Source organism: Sceloporus occidentalis, unplaced genomic scaffold (assembly GCF_023333645.1).
Source record: "Sceloporus occidentalis isolate IW3139 unplaced genomic scaffold, rSceOcc1.0.p SCAF_4, whole genome shotgun sequence".
Taxonomy (NCBI): Eukaryota; Metazoa; Chordata; class Lepidosauria; order Squamata; family Phrynosomatidae; genus Sceloporus; species Sceloporus occidentalis.
Window position 1 is genome coordinate 8,042,357 of NW_028316984.1, and position 15,791 is coordinate 8,058,147.

General features: G+C 47.3%; 1 pseudogene across 1 annotated transcript; it reads left to right on the forward strand.

Annotated features, from left to right (window-relative positions):
• The first annotated feature begins 278 nt into the window (after positions 1 to 278).
• Positions 279 to 15,465, forward strand: LOC149313474 (homeobox protein OTX1 B-like; annotated as a pseudogene). The gene is made up of 4 exons (XR_016281073.1): positions 279 to 506; positions 2,294 to 2,598; positions 5,495 to 5,646; positions 13,713 to 15,465. The product of XR_016281073.1 is annotated as a homeobox protein OTX1 B-like (transcript).
• Positions 15,466 to 15,791: the final 326 nt, after the last annotated feature.

Genomic DNA, 15,791 nt, shown 5'->3' on the forward strand with positions numbered 1-15,791 from the left:
AAGGGCAACAGGTTCTTGGCTCCATCCGTCCGTCCGTCCGTCGGCTTTGGAGGGAAGGATTGGTTGAAGGAAGGTGGTCTCCGGTTAATCCAGAGCCGCCTTCCCTCCCCTTGGTCCCCCTTCTTGCTCCGCTTTGGCTTGGCCTTTCCCTCCAAGGCGTCGGAAGCCGCCGCCTGGCCCGAGAGGCCGGGTGGAAGTTTCCACCATCTGTTGCTTCTGAGTTTGGGATCTCTCTGTTTCGTTTGTTTACTCTGTTTATGGATTTGTTGTTGTTTGTTTCCTTTTAGGGAAGAAAGCAACCTAGGCCTGGATGTAGGGCATCATCCCCGCTCAGGATCTGTGTGTTTTCTTTCTCCAGGAGAAATCAATGCCCGCCCCGCGAGGAGTCCCCAGAGCCCTTCGGATCCCTCCTGGGAGCTAACCAGAGGACTATAAATCCCATCTTCAGGGGCTGTGCCCTTAAAGCCGAAGCCCAGCACCCGGATGGTCCCCGAGACCCCCTGGAAGTGAGTCCCCTTGCTCTCCGTCGGCTTTCTCTCCCAATGGCCGGCTGTGGGTCCATCCATGCTCAAGGGACGGGAAAGGTGCAGACTCCGCCGCCCTGGTTCTTCTCGACATCCATTCAGAAATATTAATGTCCAAGTAGCAGGGAAAGGAAAGTTTGTTTTTAAAACCATTCTCCCTTTCTAAGGACGGATTACGTCCCCTTCTCTTCCCTTTGAAACTCAATATCATTCCCTCTTTTTGGTTGTCGGTCTCTCCTTTTGATTTCTAATCCAATTATCTATCTTTTAAAAGGATGGCTTGATCTCCCTCTTGGTCGCTTTTTAGGAAGCCCTCCTCATCCCACTTTCTGGTTTCTCTTTCGAAGGCCGAAGGAAGCCAAGCCAGAAAGAAAGGCCGCCATGTTGAGGTTTTGAAACAACTGCCCTTCCAAGAAGAAAACTTTCCCCAAAAGCGATGATGGAAAGAACCGTCTCAAAATGCTTAGGCTTAAAATGCTAGGCTTGGCCTCCAGCACAAGTTTCCCCGGCATTTGATGTTTGGATTCAGTTTCGGTTTAAAAAACAAAAGATTTGAAGGCCGAGAACAAGAAAAGTCTAAAGAAATTGTCTAATTTCCTAGATGGTTTGCGGCTTTTCTCCCTCTGTGTGATAAGACTGAAATAGAGATAGATAGATAGATAGATAGATAGATAGATAGATAGATAGATAGAAATTTCTATTGCGATTTTATTTTTGCATGACAATAAATATCTCTTTCCGCAGCCCGTCGGGGCTGGAGGCTTTTGAGTCCCTAAGTTGGGATATAAGAAAATAAAATACAACAATAATAAGCATCTGAGAAAGTAGACTGAAGTTTAAGAAAGCTCCTGCTGCCAACTTCTTTCTTTCAGTGAGTCTCAAAGGAGCTATAAGATCTCTCTCTACGTTGTTATTATTATTGTTGTATCCAACTCCATCTGAGAAAGTAGACTGAAGTCTAGGAAAGCTCCTGCTGCCAACTTCTTTCTTTCATTGAGTCTCAAAGAGGCTACAAGATCTCTCTCTACATATTATTATTATTGTAATTATAATTATTATAATACGTATTATTATCATTATTATTATATCCAACTGCATTTGGTGGAAGTAGAGTGAAGTCTACAAAAGCTCATGCTGCTGCCAAATTCTTTCTTTCATTTAGTCTCAAAGGAGCTACAAGATCTGTCTCTATATTATTATTATTATTATTATTATTATTATTATTATTATTACCATTATTATTATTATTATTATTATCATCATTACTGTTATTATTATCATTATATCCAACTGCATTTGGCGGAAGTAGACTGAAGTCTAGGAAAGCTCCTGCTGCCAACTTCTTTCTTCCAGCGAATCTCAAAGGAGCTACAAGATCTCTCTCTACATTATCATTATCGTTATTATCATCTTAATCATTATATGCAAAACCAGAGGAAGTAGGCTGAAGTCTAGGAAAGCCACTGTTGCCAACTTCTTTCTTTCATTTAGTCTCAAAAGGTGCTACAAGATCTCTCTACGTACTGATTCTACAGACTAACACGGCTATATCTAATAATAATAATAATAATAATAATAATAATAATTGCACCCAGCAATTTGCAAAGCCGGGGGGAGGCTGCCTGGAGTTTGTTGCACCTTGTATATATTTTCATTTTCTAAAAATGTTCCCCATTGTTTCGAGTTTTCTGCACTTTGCATATATTTTCGTTGTTTAAAAGTGTCCCCATTGTTTGGTTGTTGTTGTTGTTGCTGCTGTTGTTGTGTAGATCTCTGCGACCCCTCGGATTTCCTTGAGCGGCCTCCTGGGAAGACCCGACCCTCCTCCTCGGACTTAAACCAAACCAAGCCAAGGCGAGAAAGAAGGAGGCGTTTTTGGAGTGACCGCTGCTGCGCTTGACCGCCATCGCCATCGCTGTCTTCGCTTTCCTCCTCGGGTTGGGCTCCTCCGCCGGGACCATCTTCCCCGCTGTTAGCATGATGTCTTACCTCAAACAGCCCCCCTACGGCATGAACGGGCTGGGGCTGGCCGGGCCGGCTATGGACCTCCTCCACCCCTCGGTGGGATACCCGGGTGAGAGCCCTATGGGGCGACAAAGAGCCCCTGCCCTTCTCAGAGTCATGGGATCATAGCATCCTAGAGTTGGGAGAGACCCCAAGGGCCATCCAGTCCAAACCCCTGCCATGCAGGAACTCTCAGTCAAAGCATCCCCATTGACAGATGGCCATCCAGCCTCTGTTTAAAGACCTCCAAGGAAGGAGACTCTATCACCCTCCGAGGGAGTGCATTCCACTGTCGAACAGCCCTTACTGTCAGGAAGTTCCTCCTAATGTTGAGCTGGAATCCCTTTTCTTGTAGCTTGCATCCATTGTTCCAGGTCCTGTTCTCTGGAGCAGCAGAAAACAAGCTTGTTCCCTCCTCAATATGACATCCCTTCAAATACTTACAGGGCTATCATATCACCTCTTAACCTATTAACCACCCTTCTCCAGGCTAAACATCTCCAGATCCCTAAGTCGTTCCTCTTTTGGTTTCTTCCCAAGCAGCCACTGCCCTGGTTTTGTTGCTCTTCGTTGTTACTGTGAGGCTTTCAAGTCCTGTCCGACTTATGTCGGCTTTTTTTAAGCTCCGCCAGGCATCACTTTCGTAGGAGGCTCAAATGGGTTACCCCAGTAAATTCCTGTTGCATTTGGCTGACAGCCACAGATGCATAACAAACAATTATTATAAACTTTTATAATAATAATAAAAAACTTTTATAATAAAAAGCTATCATAAACTCTTTAAAAATAAAAAAGGAATAATAAACTCTTAAAAGTCATGAATAAACTCTTCTAGAACTTGGCCACAGAGCCTGAAAAACCCACAAATAAAACAATTGGTTTACTCCTTGTAAACCGCTTCGGGAGTGAGTGCTTAAGGGCACTGATAAAGTGGTGCAGAAATGCACTTGCTATTGCTAGAGGACTTGTTCAGAGGAGGTTGGCCACGGCCTTCTCTGCAAGGGGGTCCTTTCCGCCCTCAATTCCCTGCCTTCCTGGGGGCCCAGACCTCCCTAAGAAAACCTAAAATAGGGCCCCTGGCCCCAAGTGTCCCTAGCCAGACCCCAAGGGTCCCTTGTGGGATGGATGGATGGATGCCCAGACCCTTCATCTCTGTTCGGGATGATCCTCCCAGGGGAAACTGCTGTTGGGATCTAGCAACTTCGCATCCCTCAGCATCAGCTGTGGGGAATTACACAGAATCTGGGAAATTTAATTAATTTATTTCCGGGGGATTTTGACTGAATAATAATAATAATAATAATAATAATAATAATAATAATAAATATTGGGGAATTCCAGGGATTTTAGATTTTGGTAAAACATTCCAGGGGAATATCTTCGAGGCTTATAGGAGAATGCATCTATAGGAGGAAGCTTTCCTTTCCTTTCCTTTTTATCATTTCGGAATACTTAAATGTCCTTTAGGATACTTGATTTTTAGCTAAATTACTCTGATATCCTCCCCCCTCCACGCACAGAATGTAAATTCCTATGATAGTTTTATTCCTTGCTCACAGCCCCCTTCCTTAGTTCCTTTTTTACTAAGAGCACACCTCAGTTTTTGTCCCTAAGGGCTCCTCCGCCGTCGGGGGACTGGGAGCCTTCCAGTCATTATGGCGGGCCTTCCAGTCCTTTCCGACATGGGTTTTTCGGGTCAAGGTTTCTTCTGGACGGGGTTTACCTTTGCTTCACCCTGAGGCTGAGAGAGTGTGACTTGCCTACGGTCACCCAGTGGCCCCCCTGGTTGCGCAAACCATTGCACCGGTGCGGATTTTCTCTTTTATGCACAAACCTAAGCCATGCGCAGATCTAACACAAAATGCGGCCCTGGCCGGAGTTGGCTTTTTCCTTAAAGGCAAGGCCCTCCAACAAAAGGAGGGGATGCAAGTGGGGGGTCCCCAAAGGACACACTTTACTCCTCCCAAAAATACCCGATCCTCCTTTAAGACCTAGAAGCTGGAAACCGAAAGGGGGGGCATTGCTTGTCGGCTCCCAAGGAAATTGATCTGGACCCACTCCGATGGGTCAGGGATCCTCAAGGGTTCACCCAGCTTTCAAGGCTGTCTGGGCAGTGACTCCCTTCTTTCCAGCCCCAAAACCTTTTCCCCATCGAAAGTCACAGCCGTCGGTTTCCTCCTTCGTTCTTTTGTGGGTTTTTCGGGCTCTGTGGCCATGTTCTAGAAGAGTTTATTCCTGAGGTTTCGCCAGCATCTGTGGCATCTGGCATCTTCAGACCTTTGTGATCTTTCTCTCCTTTGAGAAGATCTTCTCTGAAGATGCCAGATGCCACAGATGCTGGCGAAACCTCAGGGCCACAGAGCCCCAAAACCCCACAAAAAACTATAGAAACGTACTTTGTCACCCACGCACCCACACACATTGCTTTTACAACACAAAAAGCCACATCTGTTGTATTTTCCCTACCATGGTACTAATAAAGACAACTCTGACAACTCCCCCGAAAATATCAGCTATAGATATATCCCCTTCTGCATGCCAACCAAATCCAGACAACCAAGGCCTACTTTGTTTACACTACTTTTACTCGGCATCAAACAAGTTCTGCACAGGTATATAATGGGCAGAGAAAGTTTAATGTCCACACGATGCTCAAATTCACTTAAAGTGAATTACTAGGGTTTAAGCCAATTGAGTAAAATTCTAAACCTGTGGATGCCGGCCACGAAACCCACAAAAATAACTACGGATACTGGCCATGAAAGCCTTGGACCCTCTCTTTAGCTTTGCCCCACATTTGGAGCCTCTGGAGTCACTCCTTGGGTCATTCCTCTGCTTAGTGGCCTGGACGGGGCGGACAGGGGGGTGGCTCAATGGCAGGCCTTTCCTTAGAGAGGTGGGTTTTTAGGGGGGACTCTGGGGTGCTGTTCCTCCAAGTGACCCTCTCCTTGGTCCTTCCTTGGCAGCCACCCCGCGGAAGCAGCGTCGGGAGCGGACCACCTTCACCCGCTCGCAGCTGGACGTGCTGGAGGCCCTCTTCGCCAAGACCCGCTACCCAGACATCTTCATGAGGGAAGAGGTGGCCCTCAAGATCAACCTCCCGGAGTCCAGGGTCCAGGTGGGCAACCAAAGGGACGGAAATGTGGGGTGAGTGGGTGGCATTGCAGGGCCCCGGTTTTGTATTTGGAGGACTTTGAGACTTCTACTTGTATCCCCCCAACTTGTCCCCTTTAAATGCTCCCACTCCCCCAGGAAAGAAGAGGACCATTTTTGCTGTAATCCGTCTTGACTGCCAATGGGAAAAGGCGGTATATAAAAACATATTATTGTTGTTATTATTAATTACACCCTCTTCCTAAACGCCAAAGTGGGTGCCTCCTTCCCATGGGATGTCCACCTCTTGATGAGTCTTATTCCCAAATTATTGTTATTAATAATAATAATGTATTTTTGTGGGTTTCCCCGGCTTTGTGGCCCTGTTCTAGAAGAGTTTATTTCTGACATTTCGCCAAACATCTGTGGCATCTGGCATCTTCAGAGAAATCTTCTCTGTATCTTTTCTGAAAATGCATCTTCTCTGAAGATGTCAGCCACGGATGTTTGGCCGGCCATGAAAGCCTTCGACTTCACAATAAGACTAATAATGTAATGTATTTATATTCCGCCTTATTCCCTAGGGAAACAAGGCGGATTACAACACAGTAATAACAAAACACAATAAAACAGATTAGAATTAAAGTTAAAATTTAAATTAAAGTTAAGATTTCCCCCCCAGCCCACCCCCTTGTTTGGACTTCTAGAGACAACTTTTCCCCGACTTCTCTTCTATAAAATTCGTACACAAGGAAAATCGGAGAGCCCTTTTTGGCTACTTTCCAGTTTAGGAGGATTTCCCACTCCTTGTCCCTCTCTCAAAGTTTTCTTTTGCCTTCGCCAGAATTTGATCTCAGATGATGGTTACAATGGGATCTGTTGGGATCCGCTGGGATTTGGTCCCAGGATATCAAAGTTTATGGAGGCTCAAGCCCCACTAAATACAAGGGCATGGTAAAATGGTGCCCTCCTGATATAAAAGGGCAAAATCAAAGTTCACTTTTGGGAGTTTATGTATTTTAAAATCTGTTTATCTATCTATCTATCTATCTATCTATCTATCTATCTATCTATCATCTATCTATCCCTGGCTTAAATTTATGTGTGTGTATATATGTGTATATATATATATATACACACACACATATACATTCAAGCCGCGGGTGCTTGAATCCGTGGATACAGAGTATGAAATGTGTTTGGAAATTTGGACCCCTGGCTTGGACTGGCTGGTTTTGCCCCGATGTCTGATGGGTTTTTTGGCTGATTTTGCAGCAGTTACATTTTCAAGGAAAGCGCGCCTGCACCTATGGAGACTATATGCATGCATACACATACATAAATGGAGGGAGGCATGGTTTTTATTTTAAATGTAGGACGAAATCCGATTCCTAAAAACCTCAGAGAAGGAAGAAGGGAGCTTCTCTCCTCTTCCTCAGTCGTCTTCTTTATTCTTAATTTTGCGGCTTCTGCAGATACTGGAGCAGAAGCGTCCAAGAAAGTTTGTTCTTAGTTTGAACCCATGATGAGTTCTCATCAATTGAAAACAAGACCTTGCCTTATCTCTCATCCTCCCTGCTATGCCTGTGATGGAGCATAGGATCGGATCGGTTAGGCTCAACATGGCTCCTTAAGCCGGGATCTGAGTGAATTTAGAGGCTGCGTAAGGATTGCGACTTTCTCTGGGAATCCCTGGAAAGACGGAGATACGGGGATTAAATTTTAAGGTTTCGATGAGTGTCTCTGGAAAGGACAGGCACCAAACCAGCTCTTTCGTTTGGGTGTAAGAAGACAGTCTAGAAGGTGTTATTAAAACCACAACCACACCTTCCCTGTGGCAAGCTGGATCCCTCCTTTGCATTAATTGTCGGGGTTGTGCCTTCTTCTTTTGCTTTGAAGGTCATTTCAAGCCTTAGGTATTTTCTACGTGGAAACCATTTAGGAAAAAGAAATGTAACACATGCGGTTGTGGTGATTTCGGTGTGTCTCTGGATGAGAGGCTGCGCGGCCTAGTGGTTTGAGTGACTCTGGAAATCAGGGATCTGGAGATCAGGAAACCCACTGACTTTGGAAAGTCACACACTCTCAGTCCTAGAAACCTCAGTCATACATTCATTCGCCTTGGTATGTCTATAAATCAGAAAAGACTTGAAGCTGTATAACAACCATGTCCTCACTATTATTATTATTATTATTACGCTTTATTTATATAGCGCTGTAAATTTACACAGCCGCTGTAGAACTGTAGAATCATAGAAGAGTTGGAAGAGACACATACGATCAATACTTGTACTGGAAAGCTGTGATTGGGCAGAAATGCATGCAGCGACAAAAGCCAAAGGGAGGGAGGAAAAGAAAGAAAAGGTTTAAAAAGAAAGGAAGAAAGAGGTTAGAAAATGATATTACACGCCGTTTGTACACTTCGCGCATGTGTGTGCAACATGCGCTATGTGTCTGAAGTGGTTCTAAGAGTCTCGTCCACCTGTTGGGAAAAGTGGCTTCATTTAACCAATTAGCCAAAGTAATTAGGGAAGGCTGCACATGGAAAGAAGTTGTTGTTTGAAGAAGCTGTGCTGTTGTTTGTGGTGTGCCTCTGTGTGTGTTTGTGTAAGAAGGGGCCATTCCTAGCTACCTAGGTATGGTCTTCCAAAGTCTGTCACGAGAGAATCATAGAATCGTAGAGTTGGACTCGGAGACCCCAAGGGCCATCCAGTCCAACCCCATCCTGCCATGCAGGAACTCTCAATCAAAGCATCCCCATTGACAGAAGGCCACCCAGCATCTGCTTAAAGACCTCCAAGGAAGGAGAGTTTGGGTTGCTCTCCTGGGCTCCCAGATCCTCAGCTTGCCCTCTGATGAGAAAGAGCCAGGAGGAGCTTCTCGTCCTTTAGTAGTGGATGGATGGGATGGTGAAGTTTGTCCCTAGAAATGGGAGATGGTTGTGCATGACTGTCTGCAGTGGCCTAAAGGTGAGCCCACATGGGAAAGTGAGCAGTGAAACAGGAGAGACACTGTGTTGCTCACACAGTGGAATTATATAATGTGGGTGGTGCTGAAGATGCCATTGACTTGGAGCTCCATACTGGGCCCATCTTTGACATGTAACAGAGTATCTAAGGTTAACGAGGGCGTGTGGGGCTGTGCCCTACAATGTGGGGCAATGTGGGCAGATGGTGAGGGTGATTGCGGCTGGTTTGGCCGGGAGGAAAACCTGAGTCTGGAAAGAGTGAAGGGAACTGCTGGGATTTTATGCAGTGGACGGAGAAAGCTTTTTCTTTTATTTCATGTTTATCATTTCAGAATACTTTGGACTTTAATGTCCTTGAGAACACTTGACTTTTACATAAATTACTCTGATGTTTCCCATAAATTTATTCAACACATACAATAAAGTTGCTCATTGTTCATTGAGTTACTAGAAACTGTGTCAGCGAATCAGTCGCAGTTCCTTTAGTTAGTCTTAATCTTGTAGCACTTTTGAGACTGACTAAAGGAAGAAGTTGGCAGCATGAGCTTTCGTAGACTTCAGCCTACTTCCTCAGATGCATATTATTATTATTATTATTATTATTATTATTATTAATTATTCAAAGGGAATTATAGTCTGTATAGTCTGTAGAATCAGTATGTAGAGAGATCTTGTTGCACCTTTGAGACTAACTCAAGAAAGAAGTAGGTAGCATGAGTTTTCATAGACTTCAGTCTACTTCCTCAGATGCATATATACATATATATATATATATATATAGGTTCCTCAGGCCTGGTTGCAAACAAACGTACTGGTAGCTAGTGAGGGTTCATAGATTTACTGAATGTTTGGGATGGAGGTGCCTTCCCTTTCCAGTTCGAGAATAGAGTGTCTTCTAGGATCTCTGTCTTGACAAAGGGATCTTGAGTTCTTGGCGTTGTAAAGGAGTTGCCTGGCTGTCGGAGGAGTAGAGGAATAGGAGGAAGGAGTGATTGGCAGGAGGGCTTGTAGGATGTTGTTGACTTGGGCCTCCCAGGTTGCCTAAGGAGCAACAGGAGAGAAAGAGGGAGACTTTCTCTATGGTGTGTGCATGTGTGTAGTACATACCTAGTATCCACAAAGCTGGATGCTACAGGTGAACGGTTCCCCCCTTCGAAATAGAGAGAAAGGTCCAAAACACACCGCAGAAACAACCCACTTTGAGACCGCTTTAACTGCCCTGGCTCAGTGCTGGGGAATCCTGGGAATTGTAGTTTATTGTGGCACCAGAGCTCTCTGATAGAGAAGGCTCAATGTCCCACAAACCTACAGTCCCCCGAATTCTCCAGCATTGAGCCAGGGCAGCTAAAGCGGTCTCAAACTGGATTGTTTCTGCAGTGTGTTCTGGAGCAAAGTGACTCTTGGAGAGAAAAGGCCTTAAAGGCATTGAATTGGAGGGCGGTGGAGGCTAGAAGGCCATGATCTCCCAAAAGACTAGTGTCTAATCGCCTTCCCCACCAACACACACACCAGAGCAGCCTATATTAGGAGGCTGATAACTAATCCCCCAATAATTAATAAGTGAAAGAAGTTATGAGAGAGCGAGGAGACTGTTCTGAGGACAGATTTGGAAGAGACTCATCTGGATGCAGTACTGAAAGCTGTGGAGTAGGTTTACTTATGGCCTCCACTTTCTTTAGGTATGGGGTTATAGTACAGTGTAGCAGTAGCGATCTTTGATAGCCTTTTGGCTGAAGAATAGGGTATAAATATATTATTATTATTATTATTATTATTATTATTATTATTATTATTATTATTTGCTAGAATGTTTGCATACCTCTAGCCTTCTTGCTTCCCTTTTTGTCCAGTTTTGGGAATGGATTTGTGAGGAGTGCAGAGACCAGTTGCCTTCTCGTTGCCTTGCTCTGGTGTGTTAGTGATAAAAGGAGCATGGACGGTGCTGTAGAGAGATCTTGTAGCACTTTGGAGACTCGCTGAAAGAAAGAAGTTGGCAGCATGAGCTTTTGTAGTCTTCAGCCTACTTCCTCAGATGCATATTATCATCATCATTATTATTATCCAAAGGTAATAATAATCTGCAGGATCAGTATGCAGAGAGATATTGTAGCGCCTTTGAGACGCGCTGAAAGAAAGAAGTTGGCAGCAGGAGCTTTCCTAGACTTCAGTCTACTTCCTCAGATGCATTTGGTGAAAGTAGACTGAAGCCTAGGAAAGCTCCTGCTGCCAGCCTCTTTCTCTCAGTGAGTCTCAAAGGGGCTGCAAGATCTCTCTATATTATTATTATTATTATTATTATTATTATTATTATTATTCCCAACTGAATCTGAGGAAGTTGACCGGAGTCTAGGAAAGCTCATGCTGCCAACTTCTTTCTTTCATTTAGTCTCAAAGAGGCTACAGGATCTCTCTACGCACTGGTTCTGCTGACTGACATAGCTATGTCTTTTGAATCTTTTGAATCTTATAAGTTCGGTGGTTGTTGCTGTTGTTGTATTCCTTCAAGTCGTTTTTGACTCACAGAGTTTTGTCACAGAGTTTTCTTGGCAGAGTCTTTTTGTGTGTTTTTTTCAGCCGCCTTCAGCCTCATAGCCTAAAAAAACCTACAAAAGCCTTTGGATGCCAGCCAGTGAAAGCTTTCGACTGCTTTAGAGGAGGCTAGCCCTTGCTTGCCCCTCTGAGGCTGAGAGAGTGTGACTTGATCAAGGTCACCCAGTGAGTTTCCATGAGATTCAAACCCTGTTCCCCCCAGCATCCTTGTCCAAAACTCAAACCACTTTGCGACTTTGTCTCTCTTTGCTTGAATATTTTAGAGATGGCCATTAGATTTTTTTGGAGGCCAGCCTCCGATGGTTGGAGGGTTCTAAGTGGGTTCTAAGCTGTCTACTTTGTACTGAACAAAAGAGGGGAGCGGTATGGAGGCTGACCATTGGAAGTGGAAAGGGGTCTCTACCGAATGGCCGTCTGTCAATGGGGATGCTTGGATGGAGAGTTCCTGCATGGCAGGATGGGGGTGGACTGGATGGCCCTTGGGGTCTCTTCCAACTCTGCGATTCTATGATTCTATGATTCTACCGAAGTTGGGAAGGAGTTGCAGATGGAAGAGTTGGTCGGCCAGTGAGGCTGCTACTAATTTACAGTCAACGATCCCCAAATTGTGCCCTTTATTAAGAGATTTTGGACCTCAGCTCCCAGAAGCCTCAGCCACGTTGACCAATATAGCCTGGGATTCTGGGAGCTGAAGTCTAAAATCCCTTCAAGGGTTCGGGGACCACTGTCTTATTCTTAGAGTTCCTAAGAGGTCCTCTTAGAGCAGGAGGGCACAACATAGGAGGCCGCATATGGCCCGCCAAAGGATTTTGGGTGGCCTGCGAGGGGACTTCAAGGCTCCTCCACTGCTGAGGCTCCTTCTGAGGAGAGGGCCATGTTGAGGAGGAGGAGGAGGAGGAGGAGGAAGGGGTAATGTGGCCCTGCAAGGATCCTCCTTTGCCCAGCTTCCTCCTGAGAAGCCCAGGCGGCAGAGGAAGAAGATGGGCATAATGCTTGCCCCTCAAGGCTCCTCTGTCACTTGGTCTCCTCCGGAGGAGAAGTCCAGGCAGAGGAGGAGGAGGAGGAGGAAGGTGGAATATTAATCACATTAATTAGTATTGCTTGATAATAATGAATGAATTAATATTTAATTAAAACCTGTTTGCGGCCCAAAGAAGTTTAGCCTGCTCTAACTTTGGCCCACCATCTCCTGACAAGTTGTTCAGGTCTGTCTTCGGAACTCTTCCCGAAAATAAAAAGGTGTCAGTTTTTGTCCCTAAAAAGGTGTCATTTTTGTCCCCTTTACCTTCGCTTTATTGTCGCGTTATTTCTGGTTTGTGAAATACCTCCTGCGTTTGCGGGTTTTTTCTCTCTTCAAACTTTATTTTTTTTCTATTGTAAATCTACCCTCATCGCTCCGTATTTGCGGCTTTGATTATTCATGGATTTGGTTATTCACGGATTTGATGACTATGTTCTCTCTAGGAATATCTAGGTCCTCCAGTGCAACTCTATGGTCAACTTTAACCAAAAGTTGCACTGAAAGACCTAGAGAGTCCTAGAGAGAAGAAGCTACTAAGGATTTGTAGCTCTTCCAGTGCAGTTCTATGGTCAATATCTGGCAGATGTTGACTGCAGAGTTGGACTGGAGGACCTAGAGATTCCCAGAGAGGTGTCCTCTCAGGGGAAAAGGTGGTGTTTTTGTTATTTGTGGGTTTTCCATATTCACGGGGGTCTTGTGCCCCTAACCCCAGCGAATATGGAGGGACAAGTGTACTTTAAATCCCGTTTCTTAGTGGGCTGCTTCTGTGATAAGGTCTTTAGAGTTCCTCCTTCTTTAAGGCAGCTTGGGTTGGGGGCTGGTGGGTCGGTGGGGTGGGTGGGCTTGTGGGGGTCCCTGGGGCTGACTGTGATCCGTGCCCCTTCTTCCTTCCCTCCCTCCTTGGAAAAAGATGTTTAAAGAAGTTTAGCCTGTTTTAATGTTGGCCCCTACCTACTGCCAAGTTGTGCAGCTGTGTCTTTGAGTTTCGCCTTCTTTGGTCGGGGGTCTGGGCTTCTGGGGGTCCCTGGCTGACTATGGACCGTGCCTCCGCTGTGCCCCTTCCCCTTTCCCCCTTTTTTATGCAGCTCTGTATTAAAGTTTCTCCTTCTTTATGCAGGTCTCTTTCAGAGTTTCTCCTTTTTTTAATGCAGGTCTCTCTAACAGTTTCTTCTTTTTATGCAGGTCTGCCTTGGAGTTCCTCCAGTTTTTATGGAGGTGTCTTTTAGGGTTTCTTCTTTGTGCAGCTCTGTCTTAGAGTCCTTCCTTCTTTGTGCAGCTCTGCCTTCGAGTTTCTCCTCCTTTTTGTGCAGCTCTGTCCTAGAGTTCCTCTTCTTTGTGTAGGACTGTCTTGGAGTCCCTCCTTTTTTACTCAGGTCTCTCTCATAGTTTGTACAGGTCTTAGAGTTCCTCCTCTTTTGCGCAAGTCTGTCTTAAGAGTCCCTCCTCCTTTGCGGCCGCTTGGGTGGGTGTGTGGGGCTTGTGGGGCTTGTGGGGGTCCCTACTGACCACGATCCGTGTCTGTGCCCCTTCCCTTCCCCCTGCCTTGCCTTAGGTCTGGTTCAAGAACCGTCGGGCCAAGTGCCGCCAGCAGCAGCAGCAGCAGCAGAGCGGGAGCGGGAACAAGAGCCGCCCGGCCAAGAAGAAGGCCTCCCCGGCCAGGGAGAGCTCAGGCTCGGAGAGCAGTGGTCAGTTCACCCCTCCGGCCGTCTCCAGCTCGGCTTCCTCGTCCTCCTCTTCGTCCTCTTCGTCCTCCTCCTCCTCCTCCGCTTTGAACGGGACTCCTGCGGGCTCCATCCCTTCCTCGACCTCCTTGAGCATCAGCACCACCAGCAGCACCAGTACCACCAGCATCCCTTCCGCGGTGGGGGCCTCGTCCATCTGGAGCCCGGCCTCCATCTCCCCGGGGGCTGAGCCCTTGGCATCCGGAGGGGCATCCTGCATGCAGCGCTCCTACTCGGCCATGGCACCCTACGGGCAAAGCGGAGGGTATGGGCAAGGGTACCCTGCTCCTCCTCCTCCTCCTCCACCTCCTCCACCTCCTCCTCCCTCCTCCGCCTCTTCTTACTTCGGGGGCGTGGAGTGTGGGTCCTACTTGCCCATGCATGCCCACCACCCGCAGCTCAGCCCCATGGCCGGTGCCCACCCTCATGCCCACCCTCACCACCCCCCACCACCACCCCTTGGGCCAGGGATCCAGCCACCACCACCATCACCACCACCACCACCATCACCAGCCCCCTCCCGGCTATGGCCCTGCCACCCCCACGGCTCCCGCCCTCGCCTTCAACGCTGCCCCCGACTGCCTGGACTACAAGGAGAGCCCCCCGGTGCCCACCGCGGCCGCGGCCTCTGCCTCCTCCTGGAAGCTCAACTTCAACTCCCCGGACTGCCTCGACTACAAGGAGCAGGCCTCCTGGCGCTTCCAGGTCCTGTGAGGAGGGGAAAGACCCACACATACACAGATCCCCCCCCCTCAATATAAATATATATATCTACATACACCCCACCGACCCCCCCATCCCTCCTCTGCTCTCCTCCAGAGCCAGAGGGTTCAGCAGCACTGCTATTTTTAAAGAAAAAGAGGAAGAAAGAAGAAGGAGGAGAAGGAGGAGAAGACAAGAGAGAGACCTCTCCCCATCCATCTATATCAGTATCTAAGCATGGGCTGCTGGGTCTGTTCCTTGGCGCTCTCTCGCTCTCTCTGGGATTATTATGTTCTCCTGACACTTATTTTTTTGGGAAGGACTGCAACTGGAGCTCCATCTGGGACTGACCCACTGCCCCTCCTGCCCTCCATCCATCCATTCATCCATCCATCCATCCCTGGGCTCCAGACCTGACCTGGTCCCTGGGAGGGTAAGAAGCACTCTTTCTTCCCCCCATCTCCTCCATCTCCTTCCCCTTCCTTCCCTTTGGCTTGCTGGCCCACAGCAGACTTTTTTGTGTATAGCTCTTGTAACGCCCCCCCCCCCATCTCCCCTCCTTTCCTTCTCCTGCGCCCCCTTCCCTTTGGCTCGCCTTGCAGGGATTGTGTCCATAGAGAACCATCGAGAGTTGGAAGGGAGACCCCCAAGGGCCATCCAGTCCAACCCCCATCCTGCCATGCAGGAACTCTCAATCAAAGCACCCCTGGCAGGGATAGTGGATCTCTAGGGGGACCCCTTTGGCATCCAGGGTTCAAACCGGGCAGCGGGAGGGAGGGCGACACTAGAGTCCAGCCTGCATTTCCCGACTTTTCCTCTCCTCCTCCCCAGCTTTAAAAATTATTTTCTTTTTCAATGGGGGGGGGATATGTGGGTCTGGAAGGAGAGGGCAGGTGGGTTTCTTGGGGGAAAGAGAGAGCAGGGGAAGGAAGGGGGGAAGGAAGGGGGCGAGGAGGGGTCCCCTCCCTCGACCAAGGCCCCTCTTTCCAGAGAAGGGCAGGGAGCTGAAATGTAAGGCAAACCCTACCTCCCCTCCATCCTCTTCGTACCCCCCTAATAAAATCCCAGCGGATGAAAGAAAGCCCTTGTCTGTGTGGTCCTTGCTGAGGAGGTGGGGGGTCCCCCAAGGAGGCATCAGAGGAGGAGGGAGGCCTTCTTCCCAAGATATCCCCCCCGCACTGCTTTTGAAGGTCTGCCATTGGATTGGC